At 41.0% G+C, this 16,017-nt stretch overlaps 1 long non-coding RNA gene across 2 annotated transcripts in view; it reads right to left on the reverse strand.

Moving 5' to 3' along the window:
- The window catches only part of LOC141780119 (uncharacterized), a 167,956-nt gene extending 155,673 nt beyond the window's left edge, over positions 1-12,283 (reverse strand). The window contains exons 1-2 of one of the 2 annotated variants that reach the window (XR_012596553.1): positions 12,173-12,283; positions 3,127-3,175 (exon numbers count right to left, since the gene is read on the reverse strand). This is a non-coding gene — a long non-coding RNA (uncharacterized LOC141780119). The remainder of the gene's footprint in view (positions 1-3,126; positions 3,176-12,172) is intronic. The other variant, XR_012596554.1, reaches the window with a different exon arrangement.
- Positions 12,284-16,017: the final 3,734 nt, after the last annotated feature.

The following is a 16,017-nucleotide window of genomic DNA, read 5'->3' on the forward strand; positions in this document are numbered from 1 at the left end:
AATCACAAGGTAGCCACGCCCTAAAGCATCCCCTGCTTTATGGTCTATTTGACTCTAAATGGGACCATCATTTACTAAATGAACATCATGCTGTATTGAAGAAGACTTGAAACTAGCGATTGAGACCATAAACTCATGTTTACAATGTTTACTGAGGTAAGAAATCAAGTGAGAAGTAGGCTCATTTTCTCATAGACTTTTATACAATCAGACTTCTTTTTGCAACCAGAGGAGTCGCCCCCTGTCACTTGTACTATTACATGACCTTTCAGTCAATAAACCTTCATAAAAACTTAAAACAAGACTAGAAGAATGTTTTATAAATGAGACACTTTTCTTATTTTACTCCCAAAGTCACCACCTGTCCCTGTTGTACATCTAAAAATCTGAGTCGCTAATTACACAGACAATCATAAGATCCAGCCTTAATGCCATTAGCACGTCTGAGATCAAACAGTCACAGCAGATGCCACAAGAGAGCAGCAGGATCAGTGGATCTGTCAGAAAATCTGGGATTCAACGGAAACCCTCTTCTCTCTTTCGCTCGGCTTTAAATCTTTATCCATTCCTCAAAACCTGTCATCCTCCACCGCATTCCTGCACCGGAGCTTCTTTTAATAACCACCCTCTTTATCTCTGTCTCATGTTTCTCCCTGCCTCCGTGCTGCACACATGACTCACCTCTAATGATACCTGCGATGTGTAGAAATATAACAGAGTATTGTATCTGGACCAATTATCTGAGTTGGTAGGTGGAGGAGAATGGGCATTCCAAGTAAGAGGCTGGCTGGAGCTATTCTCCCCACATAGTTAGCAATGTATTGATTGGTGGAATAGCACACTGGTAGAGCGGCACAGCGCGGTGGGAGAGAACATGAGAGGGCCAGCAATTCAATAAAGACGCATTAAGTTCACTCTCAATGTTTACTGCACAATGGTATGGACATTTTTTTCGGGATGGGGTCACTAAGGGGCTGTTTGACGTTAATTGAGCTACAGCTCACAGCGTGATTAACAAGTTTATAGGAAATCGGTGGAGTATTGAAAATGGGGGGCTGAAACTAGGCTGAGCAATTAACTAACCAAACAAATAATAAACCACACCAGACAGAGCTCGGGCACATGGCAACCATATAAGGACATGGAAAAGAAAAACAACACCAAGAGGTCTATATGACAGGTCTGACTGACAGTCGTATTATGGCAAATCCAATTCACAGGACGCTTAGGCTAACAGGTGAGGGTTGAAGTCCGGATGCTCAATCAATGTTACTCTAAGTGCGTTTTTATTTCCCTCTACGGCAGCTCTCATGTATAGTACACTGAGCTGTGCTTCCTTCTGCCTCATGTCCCAGCCTCACCCTGCTGACCCTCATTATAACAGTGCCCACGACCACCACTGTGTATAATTGAACCCTGGTCCTGCTAATTTGTGCCGCAGGAGTGAAAACCCATGAATCACCTTTGCTCTGCTCTTTATATCGGAAAGCTCAACCCACTGGCTCGGAGGCACAACTCAGTCTTCAGACTGCAGAGGAAGTTCGAGAGGGTTGAAAGAAAGAGGAGAGCACTTCATAATATGCCATTTTGTTGCATGAATCAGTATCAATAAAATACTTGAGTAGATATATTGGAAGAAAACAAGACTATGAGCAACAACTGGGCATTTTAGTAGAGAGTTTTTTTGTAAATACTGGGTACCTACGGGGCACAGTACTGGGACTGAAATACATCCATAATCTACTTCTCCTTTCCTCCCTTGTTCCAAAAGTCTTCTTTTCTTCCACTGTATCAATATTTAAGTACCAACAGGAACCACTGACAACTTTACTGCTACCTGATTCATATAATGGAATTACACTGCATTATGAAGAGTTACCAAAAAGAGAAGTGAATGTTGTGAAAACATCCATAAAAGCTTGTTCAATTTTTAATATGTTAAAAGGTGCTATATGTGAGATTGGGAGCATTTCTATTGCCTTTGCAGGACTTTCAACATGGCGACAACTGAGCCGGCAGCTCGTAGCTAATTGTGCTAGCAGCGCTAACAGTGAAAACAATGGCGAAAGTGCTGACAGAGCTAACAGTGTTTACCTGGGAGGGATCTGGAGGGTGGGTGCTACGCTTCTGCAACGGCGCCGTCTGTCGGAGTGCCGTTATCAGCTGTAACCGTCATATGAGAGCAGTGCAGAGCGGCGTCCATGAGCTAGCCAATGGGGCACGCTCACATGCAGGAACATACGCTAAAAGCACACACAGCCTGCCCGGCGATGTCAACACAACACAGAGAAGCTCTGATTACAACACACACAGAGGGAGAGAGACTTCATTCTCTGCTCAGGTAGACATTACTCCTCTATATCTTTACATAGCAAATACATGTTTGCTGCTATATATTAATGCTCTGGATATTGTATAGAGCACCTTTAAGGTTATTATTAAACGGTCAAGGAGCTGACAGTCTTCAAAGCTTAGAGTGAAAAATATCTTGTTTCATTAACGTTAACTCATCACAGTACACCTGAACAAGCAATTACAGCACATTTAATTTTCCTTATTTGCTGTTTTATGAGATACTTTGGATGGATGAGAAAACCAAAGCAAAGACAAATAGTCTTTGGACAAACAATTTACATTATAGAGCCCAAAATTAGCTTTCAGTTTGAATTACAAATGGGCAAAGCTGGAGGCCAAATTACAAAAGCAACATTTTGTCGACTTTGTAGTAGCAAATTGCAATCTGCTGGTGTAATCACTTGAAGAAGCAATGTCTTGTATAAGAAACGCTTGCGATACTGTTTCCCTGCAATGCGCCCAGATGTGTTTGAATCATACTGTGTGCAGCCTGGTGTCTTCTTCACAACAAAACATGACAGTAGCAGCATGTACTGTAATTGATTCAATAAGGAGTAGACACGTGTACTGCAGGAATCCTCTGTTCCAGTTAACAGCAAACAACCGTTATGAAAGTGTTATTTTTATATCTGACTGCAGGGATCTGAAGAGGTTCCGTGTCACAGCAATATGTGGCTCGTGGTTATCAAACATGGCAGGTAAACAAAACGCTGCGGTACAACCCCAACACAACCCAACCGAGAGATAATTGATATACGCCGCCTGACTCACGTGTCGCTGTAGAGTCGCATCCTTCAGCATCTGGCAGGACCTCACAGGCCTCTGGAAAAGTATTCAAACAGAAATTACATTTTAGCGGTGCAGCAGCCCCCGGGAGCGTGTGAATGAAATTCTGCACATATATCCAGCACTCACCTAAGGCGAAATACTGTAATGAATTTTATTGCTGCACAGGCAATGAACACTGAACTGAGAGAAGATGCAAGCAGTTAAAAAAACCTAATGGATAATTTCCTAGTGTGCCATAGAAGTGGGAAAGGTGAAAGAGGGGGTAGTCCGGCTTAAATGATCACAGGATGGAAGAACCATGAAAGGATCACATCATAGGTGCAATCGGGCTCCCCTGTCAAGTGATGTAACTTTGCAAACAATTAAATAAGACGTAGACGTCTAGTATATGGCTTGACAGACATTCATTTAACAGGTAATTGCATTTTAACACTATAAAGTCTTCCTCTGTGTCTCTAATGAGTCTGAGATAGAAAATCCCTTTCTTGGCTTAGGTTCAAGGCCTCAGATTCTTTAGTTACACCTTTCCCCTGCTGAATAATCCCGTCTCAGGTTGGAAGCTTTGATCCACGGACAGAAAGGGAATCTAAATTCAGATGTAAGAAAGTATTTGATCCGGATGGGGTGACTTCCTGATTGCAGCTGACACAACGGTAGACCTGATCACATAGAAGCAGGAGGTGGAACAAAGGGCTATCAACTTATGACACCGTCTGAAACAGTCACCTTACAAGACATCGTACAAGTTATGTGTTAGAAAGACCAGAGAGCTTGATCTAAAATACAATTATCCTTTTAACGGCATGTCGTCAGAGTTTACAGGGGTCTTTACTCCATCAGCTCTAAAAAGTGAACGGACAGGCTTAAGGTCATCCTCTTACTCTCTGTCTCACCCTCTTTCTCTCTCTTGCATGTACTTTAAATAATACAACATAATTCGTCAGTTCAAATTAAGGTTATCCACTTACACTGCTCTAAATCAAAGAAATGTTTTAAGCAAATGCAAAAAAAACTCTTCTGGCCTGTTAAATAACTAAAAACCAGTTTAAATTAATTTTAAAGCTTTAATTTGTATTGTTTTGCAATTAATGTAGCATTCATATACCCCATCTGTATGGTGTCATGTGGTCACACAGCTGCATGGTGGGAAATGTTCTCTATATACTGCCATTAAAAAAAGGTTGATCAGGTTGACAGATCCAGAGGGAAACCTCCAGTTCTGAAAAGTGAGGTCAAAGTGCCTTTAAGTGCCTTAAACTTGCATTCTTTCTAATAGCCAGCAGGGGGCGACTCCTCTGGTTGCAAAAAGTAGTCTGATTGTATAAAAGTCTATGAGAAAATGAGCCTACTTCTCACTTGATTTATTACCTCAGTAAACATTGTAAACATGAGTTTATGGTCTCAATCTCTAGTTTCAAGTCTTCTTCAATACAGCATGATGTACATTTAGTAAATTATGGTCCCATTTAGAGTCAAATAGACCATAAAGCAGGGGATGCTTTAGGGCGTGGCTACTTTGTGATTGACAGGTCGCTACCACGGCGTTGTCTGGTCTGGGAGTTGTCCGTGTTTTTGTCTTACAACTTTAACCCTTTCACAGTGTGTTTTCAGTTCATGAAAGTTAATTATAACATTTTGGTCACCTAAACATGTCTGATTCAGCATTCGGTTGTACTTAGCTCCACCCTCTCGTGTCACTTCTGGTTGCAAAAAAGCAAGATGGTGACAGCCAAAAACTAAGACGGCGACTGCCAAAATGCCGAACTCAAGGCTTCAAAACCGCAGTCCACAATCCAATGGGTGACGTCACGGTGACTACGTCCACTTCTTACAGTATATACAATATATGGTCAGATCGCACTGGTCTTGGTTGACAGTGCCAGTCTAGTAAATAACATATTAGCGTTCAAGTTTCAATCTGTACTGTATCTGGATACTAACAGCAACAAGATGAGACACCTAACAAGCTCATCTCCATCATCTTTGCATTAATTCAAGGGTGGCAACATATGGAAAGTTCTAATCCAGATTTACACCACATTAAGAAGTGTAGTTTCAAAAAATAGTGATGGCAAAAATGGCAAGTAAAACACATTGTACTATGATTATAAATTCAAATGGTGCTTGTACATGAATAAAAAATGTGGAAAACGTATTTAAAATCTTAAATGGCTGAATGGCCTCTCTTCTTTCTTCCCTTCTTTAATATTTACAACATTAAAACATTTGCAAACCAATAGTCATAAAACACTTCTTGTCTTTCTACATAATGAATGAGAATTTATGAGAATTTAGCCGACAGCCATTTCCACTTCATATTATCTTTCTGCTGTTCGGATGACACTACTGAATAAGACATAAACAACAACAGATGCAAAACTCTGCAGGATACCTTGTATAATCGTATGACACGGGTCCAACTATACAAACAAAAGCGCCTCCTCCACATATGGCGACTGCCACATACACCCACACGAACAAAACTGTGTCTGATAGGAGTTAGGAGCTGAGTCAAGGTAAATCATATACACACTGCCAACAAATAAACATTTTCTGCCCACTGCTTACACTCACCAGCATGCTGTATTTACTGCAGGGCCTAAATAACATGCAGTATGTTTTCAATGTGTTCAGCAGTCCGTCCATTCATTTTCTTGATGCTTGTTCATATCGGTGTTGTTGTGGCAACGGCACGAAGAGCAGCCTAAACATGCATTTTTTGTTAACATTCAAGCATCCAAAGCAGATATGGCCATGAGGTATTTTTGTTATTAATAATAATAATAATAACTTGGATTTATAAAGCGCATTTCAAGAAACCCATGGGCGCTTAACATAGACATAGTAGACACAACATACAGAACATAACAGTAGCTAGAGAGGCCGTTGGCCTTGTTGAAGAGTGGGGAGAGAGTTCCAGAGGGTGGGGGCTGTCACACTGAAAGCTCTGTCTCCAAAAGTTTGCAGGATTGTGTGGGGGATGGAGAGCTGACTCGTTCCTGAGGATCTCAGCTTCCAGGACTGTGTGTAAGGGTGGAGGAGGTCAGATATGTACTGAGGAGCCAGGGCATTGAGGGATTTGTAGGTGAGGTGGAGGATTTTGTAGGTGAAGCGGGACTTGACCGGGAGCCAATGGACGTGGATGAGGGTGGGGGTGATGTATTAAGACCCTAAACTACCTCAACTGGTTGTAAAAAGCAATGGGGAGCATATCTTCCTATTTTCCAATACAGTGAAACCTTTGTGATGTTTGAGTCATATATCCAGAGTCTTTGTGTATTACAGAAAAGAAAAGAGGACAACCAAATACATCAGACCAGCAATACATCATCCAGAGTAGGCTTGCATGACCGAGCCACCTTTTGGATGAAAACAATCCCGTGTCCCTCATAGACGGTAACAGTGTAAAAAGAAGAAGTTAAAACATGTCTCCAAACTTCTACTTTAAACAAACCGGTAATAGTAATAACACTATGCCGAAGACTTGCTGTGTAGTTGGTTGTACCAACAATAAATCCAAAAACGCCCCTGCCGTGTCCTAACAAAGATATAATAGAGGGGCTTAATGGCTCTAAGCTATAGACCAGACCAGCGATGCGTTACCGCCGAGGCTGCACTTCCCGTTTGGGGGAAAGAAACGTGCTGTCATATGAGAGAAAATAACGAAAAGCTGTTGTGTGGCGGGTTAACCGAGGCTTTCACACTGACATTTGAGGCACATACGATACGCTAATATTCAGTGTCAGTGTGGTAAATCAAACAAAACAGTCATACATTAACGTTATAGCAGCATCCTACTGTTGTCTCCAACTAAATCTCAGCCAGTTGGCTATTAACAGGTTGGTTATTTACAGACATCACTTAGCCTAACGTGATTCAATCAAATATGTATAGATGTCTGGATAAGCAATGCCCGACCACTGTGTTGGACGGGGGGGGAGACTGAAGGGACATGATGGCGATCAACCTTAATTTATTAAGGTATCGTGAATGCTCAGGTTCAGGCGAGGTTGCAAAATAATTATTAGACATGTGTATAAAACATTTTTGCGATTTTGCAAAGACCCGTTTGTGCCGGTCTGATGTATAGAGGAGAAGACTTAGACTAATTGACTGCCACTGTACTAAAATGTCAGGATACTTACTTCACTGTATTTTATTTACAAGGTCACTCCTCACAGCTCTCTGACACATGGAATCTTTACAAGCCGGGTTTAATGCACTTTAATGCACTTATAACCCTGCCAGCTCTCTCTAACATTACTTCATTGGGAAAAGAAGTTAAATTGACATACCCGCAGCGTCTTTATAGGTTCTGGATGTGGCCTCCACATTTAACTGCGAATTGCCTTACATGAAGAGGCCATAAATCGTGTGGGTGTACGAGGTAATAATGGGCTCCTTTAATGAACATGAGGTGTAGGATATTTCAGGTAGTTCGGGATATTTTGAATAGTGTCAGGGTCTTTTGATCTTCAGAAATACATTGTAATATCATCTAAGGACACAAGTACGTCAGTCATCAGAGAAGCTGTCCGGGGTGGGATTGCTGCCAACAGGTTGCGGTTTGAAACTGTCCAAACTGTTTTATCACCAGATTTTATCACAATGAATCAATCATCAGGCCTGTGCTTTTTGTTTCCCACAAGTTCATCACATCTACTTTCGTTGCAATCTGCTGGCTTGAGAGTTGATACTTCAAATACTTTTTACACATTTAATACAACAAGTCTGCAGTTTAATCATTTCCCATTTCATGTGAAGGCTTTTATGTTTATATGAGATCAAAATAAATGTTGCCAATAAAAGTCGAGATGCATCCTTTGACACAGACAAATTTCCATCCAACTGGCTTTAGTTGTTTGCCTTATCCGGCCCAATAAGAGTCTGCTTTTGACAATCAAAGACCTCTAAATTCATTGCGTTGTCTACTCTGTATTGAAGTGCTAATGATCCACAGAACAAAGACTTACACTATATTTCAGCACAGACTGGATCTGGATGTGACGATGCCAAAGCAAGTGGCACAAATTGGCTCTCACACTCCGGCTTTCATCCTCATAGGATTGTGTGTCTTCACGCAACAAGTACGTAATAGGCTTAACAGATCACAGCTGAAAGATCCTTGGTCCTGAGCCTAAGCCAGTCTTGAAGGCAATTACAATCACAATACCTTCGCACCACACGGGAGGAGGACGGACGAGAGAGAGGAGATGAGCCTTCATCGCTGTCACACATTCATGTGACTCCGGTGAGGGAAGATTGTTCATTTCAATATCCAAACAAGGAATTGAAAAGGCGACAAACATGGCTAACACATCAGCCTATAGTCATTTTGGCCCTGACAGGTGATGAGTTTCCCTCAGGCACATACAATAGGCAGACCTGTCAAGATCCATATCTCATCTCTGCTGCCTGTCAAAGCCATTTTCCCCCAACTACGGGCAAGACAGTCAGAAACATTTTCTACATCTGCAAACCTGTCCCTACAGTTTAGAAATGTAAAACTGACACTTAAACTTGCAGCAGCTCAGTATGCTGTGAGACAGCAAGTAAAAGTTGGGACATTCAGGGTTCACTTAAAGGAATAGTTTGATATTTTGGGAAATACGCTTCTTTGTTTTCCTGCAGGGAGATCGATACCACTCTCATGTCTGTACAATAGATACGTAGCTGGAGCCAGCAGTTGGTTAGCTTAGCTTAGCATAAGGACTATTTCTTGGCTCTGAGCAGTTGCCAGGCAACCAGCAGACAAGGCTTATTGAAGGAGGCTGGGTCACGCGTCATCAACGCGTCATATCTTTGGGGGTACAGCATATGCGCATATAAACTAATGCAATAAATGCAAAGGCGTAATGAAAGAGAAAAAAGATGAGGTCGTTGGGAATATCAACACTTTCCTCAGACATATTATAAAATTACGAAGAATTACAATATATTCACTTATTGCGTACCGAAAAATTTACTTCCCACGGCCTCCGCTATTTCTGACAACGTCAACAAACACATCACAACTTGTGAACTCTTTCGAGCTTTCAGAAACGTTCCACTTAGAGGTCGTGAATACCACATGAGGGGGTTCATATGGATTCTTCTCGCGAACATGGTAAACACGATCCCATTTGAAGGCACCAATAAAACGGTGAAAATTGCTTTTACAGTAGACTTTTTGGTTTTTGTATGAATTTAACAAACAAAATATAACATGTTATAACATTAGGGAACTTTAAAAGATGGATTTTGATACCTTTGGACAGAGCCAGGCTAGTGGTTTCCCCCTGTGTCTTTGTGGTAAGCTAAGCTAACCAGCTGCTGGCTGTATCCTTACATTTAACGGACAGATATGACAGTGGTATCTTCTTGAGTTGCTGCAAAAAAGCAAATGAGCGTATTCCCTTAAATGTCCATGGTATGTGCTTGGATTTAAATTATAACAACATGGGCCGCACCTTAATTGTCACTAAACTAAAACAGGTGTGAAAATAGCACATACGGTGGCAATATATGGTGTTTTTCTACATACAGCTAACAACGACAGAGCATCCCTGCTACAGAGGCTCCCTGATTTCTTCATAACTTGAGCCACAGGGAGTAACAGCCACAGTGTGTGCCAGTTTGGACCAATCAGCCATCCTGTCTCCTCCAGCAGCTCTAATGTTCTGCAATCAGACTCAAAATGATAATGAACTTACTGTCATCAGAGAATAGGTGTCCCTCTATGCTGAGAATAGTTTATTTTTAATTTACACAGCGCAATGAAGCAGGTAGTTCAAACAAGCCAAGAAGACAGAAGCTACAAGCAGACTGAGTGGTGTAGTGCCAGCATGCATCTAGGGATCGCTTATGGGCCCGGCTTACAGTAACTACCTCATAATGTTAGAGAGAGACAGAAAGGAAGAGCAGCGGATAGCGTTGCCAGAAAGAATTTTCCGCACACTGTTTGGCTGTGTTTCATCTGCTCTTGTTCTCTGCTTCACTGCATCTGTAAAGGATCGTCTAAAACAACAAGAGGCACAGGCCAGACTTGTTCTGGGTAGTGGGTATCATTCTGTCTAAGTCACTTTTAAATGCTGGATACTCTGGAACTTTACCAAATGAAGTACCTCTGCCTTTGTATAAGTCAATTTTAGAGATTAAAAGGTTTGAGATCAAAAAATACCTTGATGCCCTGTGCAGAATATAAAGTTTGGTCTGGAAAACATCAGTAAATAGTGCAAAAATGCCAAACACACCCTAGTTCCAGCTTCTCAGTTTCACACATTTGCTGTTTTTCTTCATCTTTTCTTCATCTTATTCAATAATAAGCTGAAAATTGTAAAGATGTGAAGTGCTGCTTAGCAAGCACCTTGAGTCTTTAATTGTGATGGGCATCTTTCACTGTTTTATGACATATTATGGACTAAATGATTAATCGAGAAAATAATCTGCAGTAGTATCGATTATTTTAGTAAACAAGTATTCTACCGATTATTCCATCGATTAATCGAGTACTCTGACAAGAAATATTTACTTTAAGAAAGGTATACATACAACCTAAAACTATAAAGGCATACATTTAAATAATAATAATATTACATAAACATTACCTTTAAGCTGTGCAATTTAACTTTCAGAACTACAAGCTTTTACTGTCTTCATGGAAGGATTTGTGCCATTTTCTGGCAAAACTTAACTAACTTAGGGACATCATAACTAGCCACCATATTAACTAGCCTTTACATATAACCATAATTAACATACACTCTTTACTAGTCTTCATTTCAAATATGATATTGATTTACATTAAATGCTAATGTTACCTTGTGTGACACAGGGTAACGTTAACATTGGCTCCGTGGACTGTATGCGTAGACTGGATGCTTTCTGCTGCATTAAAGCATTAATGTTGTGCTATTGTGGAAGGCTAGTTCAGTTTAACAATACACACACTGTTCAGAGTTTTAATTTTGTTTCAGCTTGAAATGATCCCAAACTTTGGACACTTTCTGTTGTTTTCTTTAGCCCTCAAGTTGTCTTCAAATTATTTGTTTTGTTCAACAATCAATCCAATACTTAAAAGATATTTGATTTAGTATTCCATCAGAAAGAAAATCAGCAAATAGTTCCATTTGAGAAACTTGGACGAGAGCATGTTTAGCACTTTTGTGTGAAAAAAACTATTTTACTTAATTTTCTGTTAACTGACTAGGTCCAACTGAATAATCCACCAACTGTTTCAGCTCTAATAAACTGGCAAAAACAAGTCTGCACAATGATCATGTTATAAGATGACAATAAAATATGATATTGTGATAATAATGATATGAAAATAGTTCAGCATGTCAGGAGATGTTGAAAAAGATGTTACAGATTCACCTTATAAAGCTGAGGAACAGCGGTGAAAGAAAGAAAAATTGAGTGAAGAGCTGCCTGCAACTAACGATTATTTTCACTATCTGTTAATCTACTTATTAATTCTGTGATTACCGGCCACTGTGATGGCTTCAATTTGCTTGTTTTGTCCAACCAGCAGTCCAAAACCTAATATATTCAAAGTATTATCATAAATGACAAAGAAAACAGCAAATCCTCACTACTGAGTGTTAAACAGAGCCATCAAGCAGGTAGGGTGATACTTCAGTTCTTGTGCTATGACATCTCCACCACTCAATTTGGCAGTGTTTTCCATCACTGAGTGTTCTTGGACATTCATTTAATCTCTTATTCACTTTCATTATCATTGCTTCTCTTAGCGCACCTCCTTAAGTGTTGAATGGGAAACACTAGTGTTTTTGTCTCTTGGACCTTTTGTGAGATCCTGCTTCTACCGCCCTCATCTCTAGATCTCGAGTAGCTCTTCAGGTTGATCTTTTTTCAGCTCTGTGTAACTTTGTGTTGTGTAACAGCAGCCTGCAATTCTCTTGATATCGTGCCTTATTTTGTCTCAAGGTTTCCTCTATCCCACCACCTTCGTCAAGTCTTGCAGGGTCTAGCTTGATTGGTAGTGCATGGAGTGAGTGACACAGAGGAATATTCCTTGTTCACATACCTGTCATCTCCTCTTTTGGCAGGATTGGCCTGGGGAGACTTTACACCTTCCTTCTGCTGACACAGGCAACACTTGGTCCAGTTGGTGTTCCTTGATTTACTTTTACCACCCTGTAAATGAGAAAATGTACTTCAGAGGGCTATAAAATCAAAAAAATCCACTCTAGAAGAACTTTGAAAACAGAGAAATTGATACCAAGATCATTCAAATTTACCAACTACTCACATTTCTATGAACATTTATCAAAAACAAAATCAACTTTGGGAGCTCAATTTGGCTGCCAGCTTGGATTTTCAAATGGCCAATTGGGCAAACTTGATCAGAAACCAAACACACGTCTTGCTTGAGTCATGATTTGCACGATTCCTCTCAAATATTAATATTATCCGCTCCACTACATTTAAGAAGCTAGGAACCTGATATTTTATGGCATTTTTGCTTGGAAAATGACTGTCTATTAGATATATTTTTCTATCGCAATATAGGCTAGGTCTATATTTCTTTCTTTCGTCTCTATAATTTTACTTGGAACTGTTATGTTCGTTTTGCTCTCAAGCTCTTAAAATGAGAAAATTACTCCATACTTTTCATTTATCAAGTATTTAATTCACACAGGAGCATACAAAAATAGACTACCATGTGGCTACTTCATATATACTTTATATTTATTGAATTACCAGAAAACATGCTATATTGTGATATATATCATTAAAGATATGAAATCATCTACATTGTGATAGAAGATTTTGGCCATATCTGCAAAGTGTGCATACATGGAGCGGTGGTGGTATGGATATGCACTTGAGTAAACTCGTCACTCCTCTACAGAGTTTGAATTGATGAAAAGGGGCTAGCAGGCAAGATGGCAGCCAGTCTCATGAGAAGCCCAGGAGCTCTTCAAAATCTACATTTGCCTTGATCGTCCTGCTCTCTTCATCCCTAATCCTACCTTCACACCTTTATCTCACTCTCTCCATCTGTCTAGCTCTGTCTTTGCTCTATCATGCTCGCTCTATTCTTTATTCAGTAGACACCCACATCATTCAAGTATAGGGGATTCCTGGCAGCCCCTCTGCCTGCCAATAAGGCAAGCCTGTGTTCGTTGAGGGGTGGTGAGGCTTGGCAGGTAAGAGGAGTGAAGATGGATGCCTTAAAGGCCACCCTTAACTGTCTGCTGGCAGAAACAGTAGTCCAGGTAATCACTACAGATTTACTACTATGTAGAACCCATGATTACATCTAACCTGAGCTAATACTGAGAGACATGGACCAACAGGCAGGAGGAAGGTGTTACCTGTCACTGATAGACGTGGTAACACCAAGCCCACAGGAAGTGCACCGGTCGACGATCCGGACTTACGTAGTGACCAAACGGCAATACTGCAACTTCTGAGTCAGTCACATCATGCCATTGGGCCCAAAAAGACTTTTCCCCATAGACTTACATTGGTAAAGAGACGTCTGTAACTCAGCGTATACATTTTTTTGAGGTGAATCAACACTCTAATAGCCCCTATTTAAAAAATTACGTTTTTTAAGTTGTAAAATGCACTAATAGCCTGAATCCAGAGTTATTTCCCTTCCTCCATTCATGTGAATGAGATCGAGACCGAGGCTGGAGCGCAAGCTGTGATGACGGCGTGACGTTGGAACCCTGTGACCGAGTCATGTGACCGAACAGACGCTACTGCGCATGTCCCAGCCGCCCAAGATCCGCCAAGATCCGGGTACTTTTCCAGACGGAAGTCGAGCCATTTAGGCTTCATGCGCCAAATCCGCAACTCTCTCATAGGAATGAACGGGGCCCCGCCTCCAACGCTGGATCCAGTTCTTTTAATACATCCATGGGTAACATCCAGTGTGTCATTGTTCTAGTGACACCGTCAGTCACTCTTTATACTGCGGTTTAAAATATACAGCAATAAGCCTTTTTCACAGCAGATATATTGAGTCATCATAGCAGAAAAAGAACAGGTGTAATTGACACCTTTAATGAGTGTCAGTGTGCCAGTAGACACAATGACACAGCACTGAAAATGGTAAAGCTAAATGGAGTGCAGCCCTCATTAATGTTATTAATCACACCTGTGCTTTTTCTACTATGACGTGTTAACATGTCTGTCATGAAAATGTTCACTCAAAACTTGAGCAAGATTGAAATATAATGGAAAACCTTTAGCCAAGCAATAACTAGGTTAACTTACTGTTAGCTCTCCTGGTTACAACAGTGGAACAGAAATCACACATTTCACAAGCATTGTACTATTTATGAAGCCTAATACAGTCATATTGTTCAGTTTGCATATAGACAGTTGTGTTTTCATTTTCATGACAGTATCTAACGTTAGCTAGTAACTAGTCTAGTTTAGCTAGTTGGCTAGTTTAGCCTGTTGTACACATCTAAATGATGGTTGACAGGTCGTCTTGCCTCCTTTGTGAAAAGGTTTAAAAATAAAAATAAATCTCAGCAGTACAATACAACCTAGCTAACATTAGCGTCAGTTTAAATTAAAGCATTAAAGCATGTTTAACTGATGAGTTCATCATCTAGAGCTCATATTAACCCAGAGATAAACCCCCCCGCGGGTAGATACGGTAGTTATGACAACACTTACCACTGTGTTGGTGTTTCCAGATTCGTAAAATACTTTTATCCAGCTAAAACATAAAAAATATAGGGTCGTCTCAAATCGAATACTCTGCGGCGCACTGACCGGAAATGACGATTGCAATATTTGACCGCGGCTCGCTACCCGCCAAAATATCTTCTGAAAAAAATGAAAGCAGAGTGGAAATTACGTTTCCAACGTCGTCGCCTACGCCTACGGTGCGTCCTCCTGTTGTCTGAAAATGCACCGGTATGTTTACGTATTGTATTGTTTTATTCTGTTCTCTACGTATGTTTGAATAGTGCTCGTGGCTCCGCCTCTTCCGCTACGTAGCCAAGATGGCGACAGTTGAGTGTGGAACGTGTCCAGCGTTCCACACTCAACGATCTGACCGTTCTGAGTACAACATCCGGGTACTTTGAGTGCACTGCATTTTGCCGTACTTCCCAGTGTGAACGCACTTATGCACTCAAAATAGTAAGTGTACGTACAGAAGTCCTCGGATTGGAACCCACGTGAAAACCGGAAGTAGTCTTCTTCTTCTTCTTCTCATCCTCCTCCTCCTCCTCCTCTTCTTCTTCTTCTTCCTCTTCTTTTTCATCTTCTTCTTCTTCAACTTCTTCTTCTCTTCTCTTCTCCTCTTTTTCTTCTTCTTCAACTTGTTCTTAATCTTCCTCTCATCCTCCTCCTCCTCCTCCTCCTCCTCCTTCTTCTTCTTCTTCTTCTTCTTCTTCTTCTCCTTCTTCTCCTTCTCCTCCTCATCCTCCTCTCCCTCTTCTTCTTTTCCTCCTCATCCTCCTCCTCCTCCTCTTCTGCTTCTTCTTCTCCTCCTCTTCTTCTCCTCCTCCTCCTCCTCTTCTTCTTCTCCTTCTCCTCCTCTTCTTCTTCTTCTTCTCCTCCTCCTCCTCCTCTTCTTCTTCTTCTCCTCCTCCTTCTCTTCTTCTTCTTCTCCTCCTCTTCTTCTTCTTCTTCTTCTCCTCTTCTTCTCCTCCTCCTCTTCTTCTCCTCCTCCTCCTCTTCTTCTCCTTCTCTTCTTCTCTTCTTCTTCTTCTCCTCCTTCTCTTCTTCTTCTTCTTCTCCTCCTCTTCTTCTTCTCCTCCTCCTCTTCTTCTTCTTCTCCTCCTCTTCTTCTTCTTCTCCTCCTCCTTCTCCTCTTCTTCTTCTTCTTCTCCTCCTCCTCCTCCTGTTCTTCTTCGCCAAAACTCATTTTATTATCATTTGCAAGTCAATGATCTT

The sequence above is a fragment of the Sebastes fasciatus genome, chromosome 13, assembly GCF_043250625.1.
Source record: "Sebastes fasciatus isolate fSebFas1 chromosome 13, fSebFas1.pri, whole genome shotgun sequence".
Lineage (NCBI taxonomy): Eukaryota > Metazoa > Chordata > Actinopteri > Perciformes > Sebastidae > Sebastes > Sebastes fasciatus.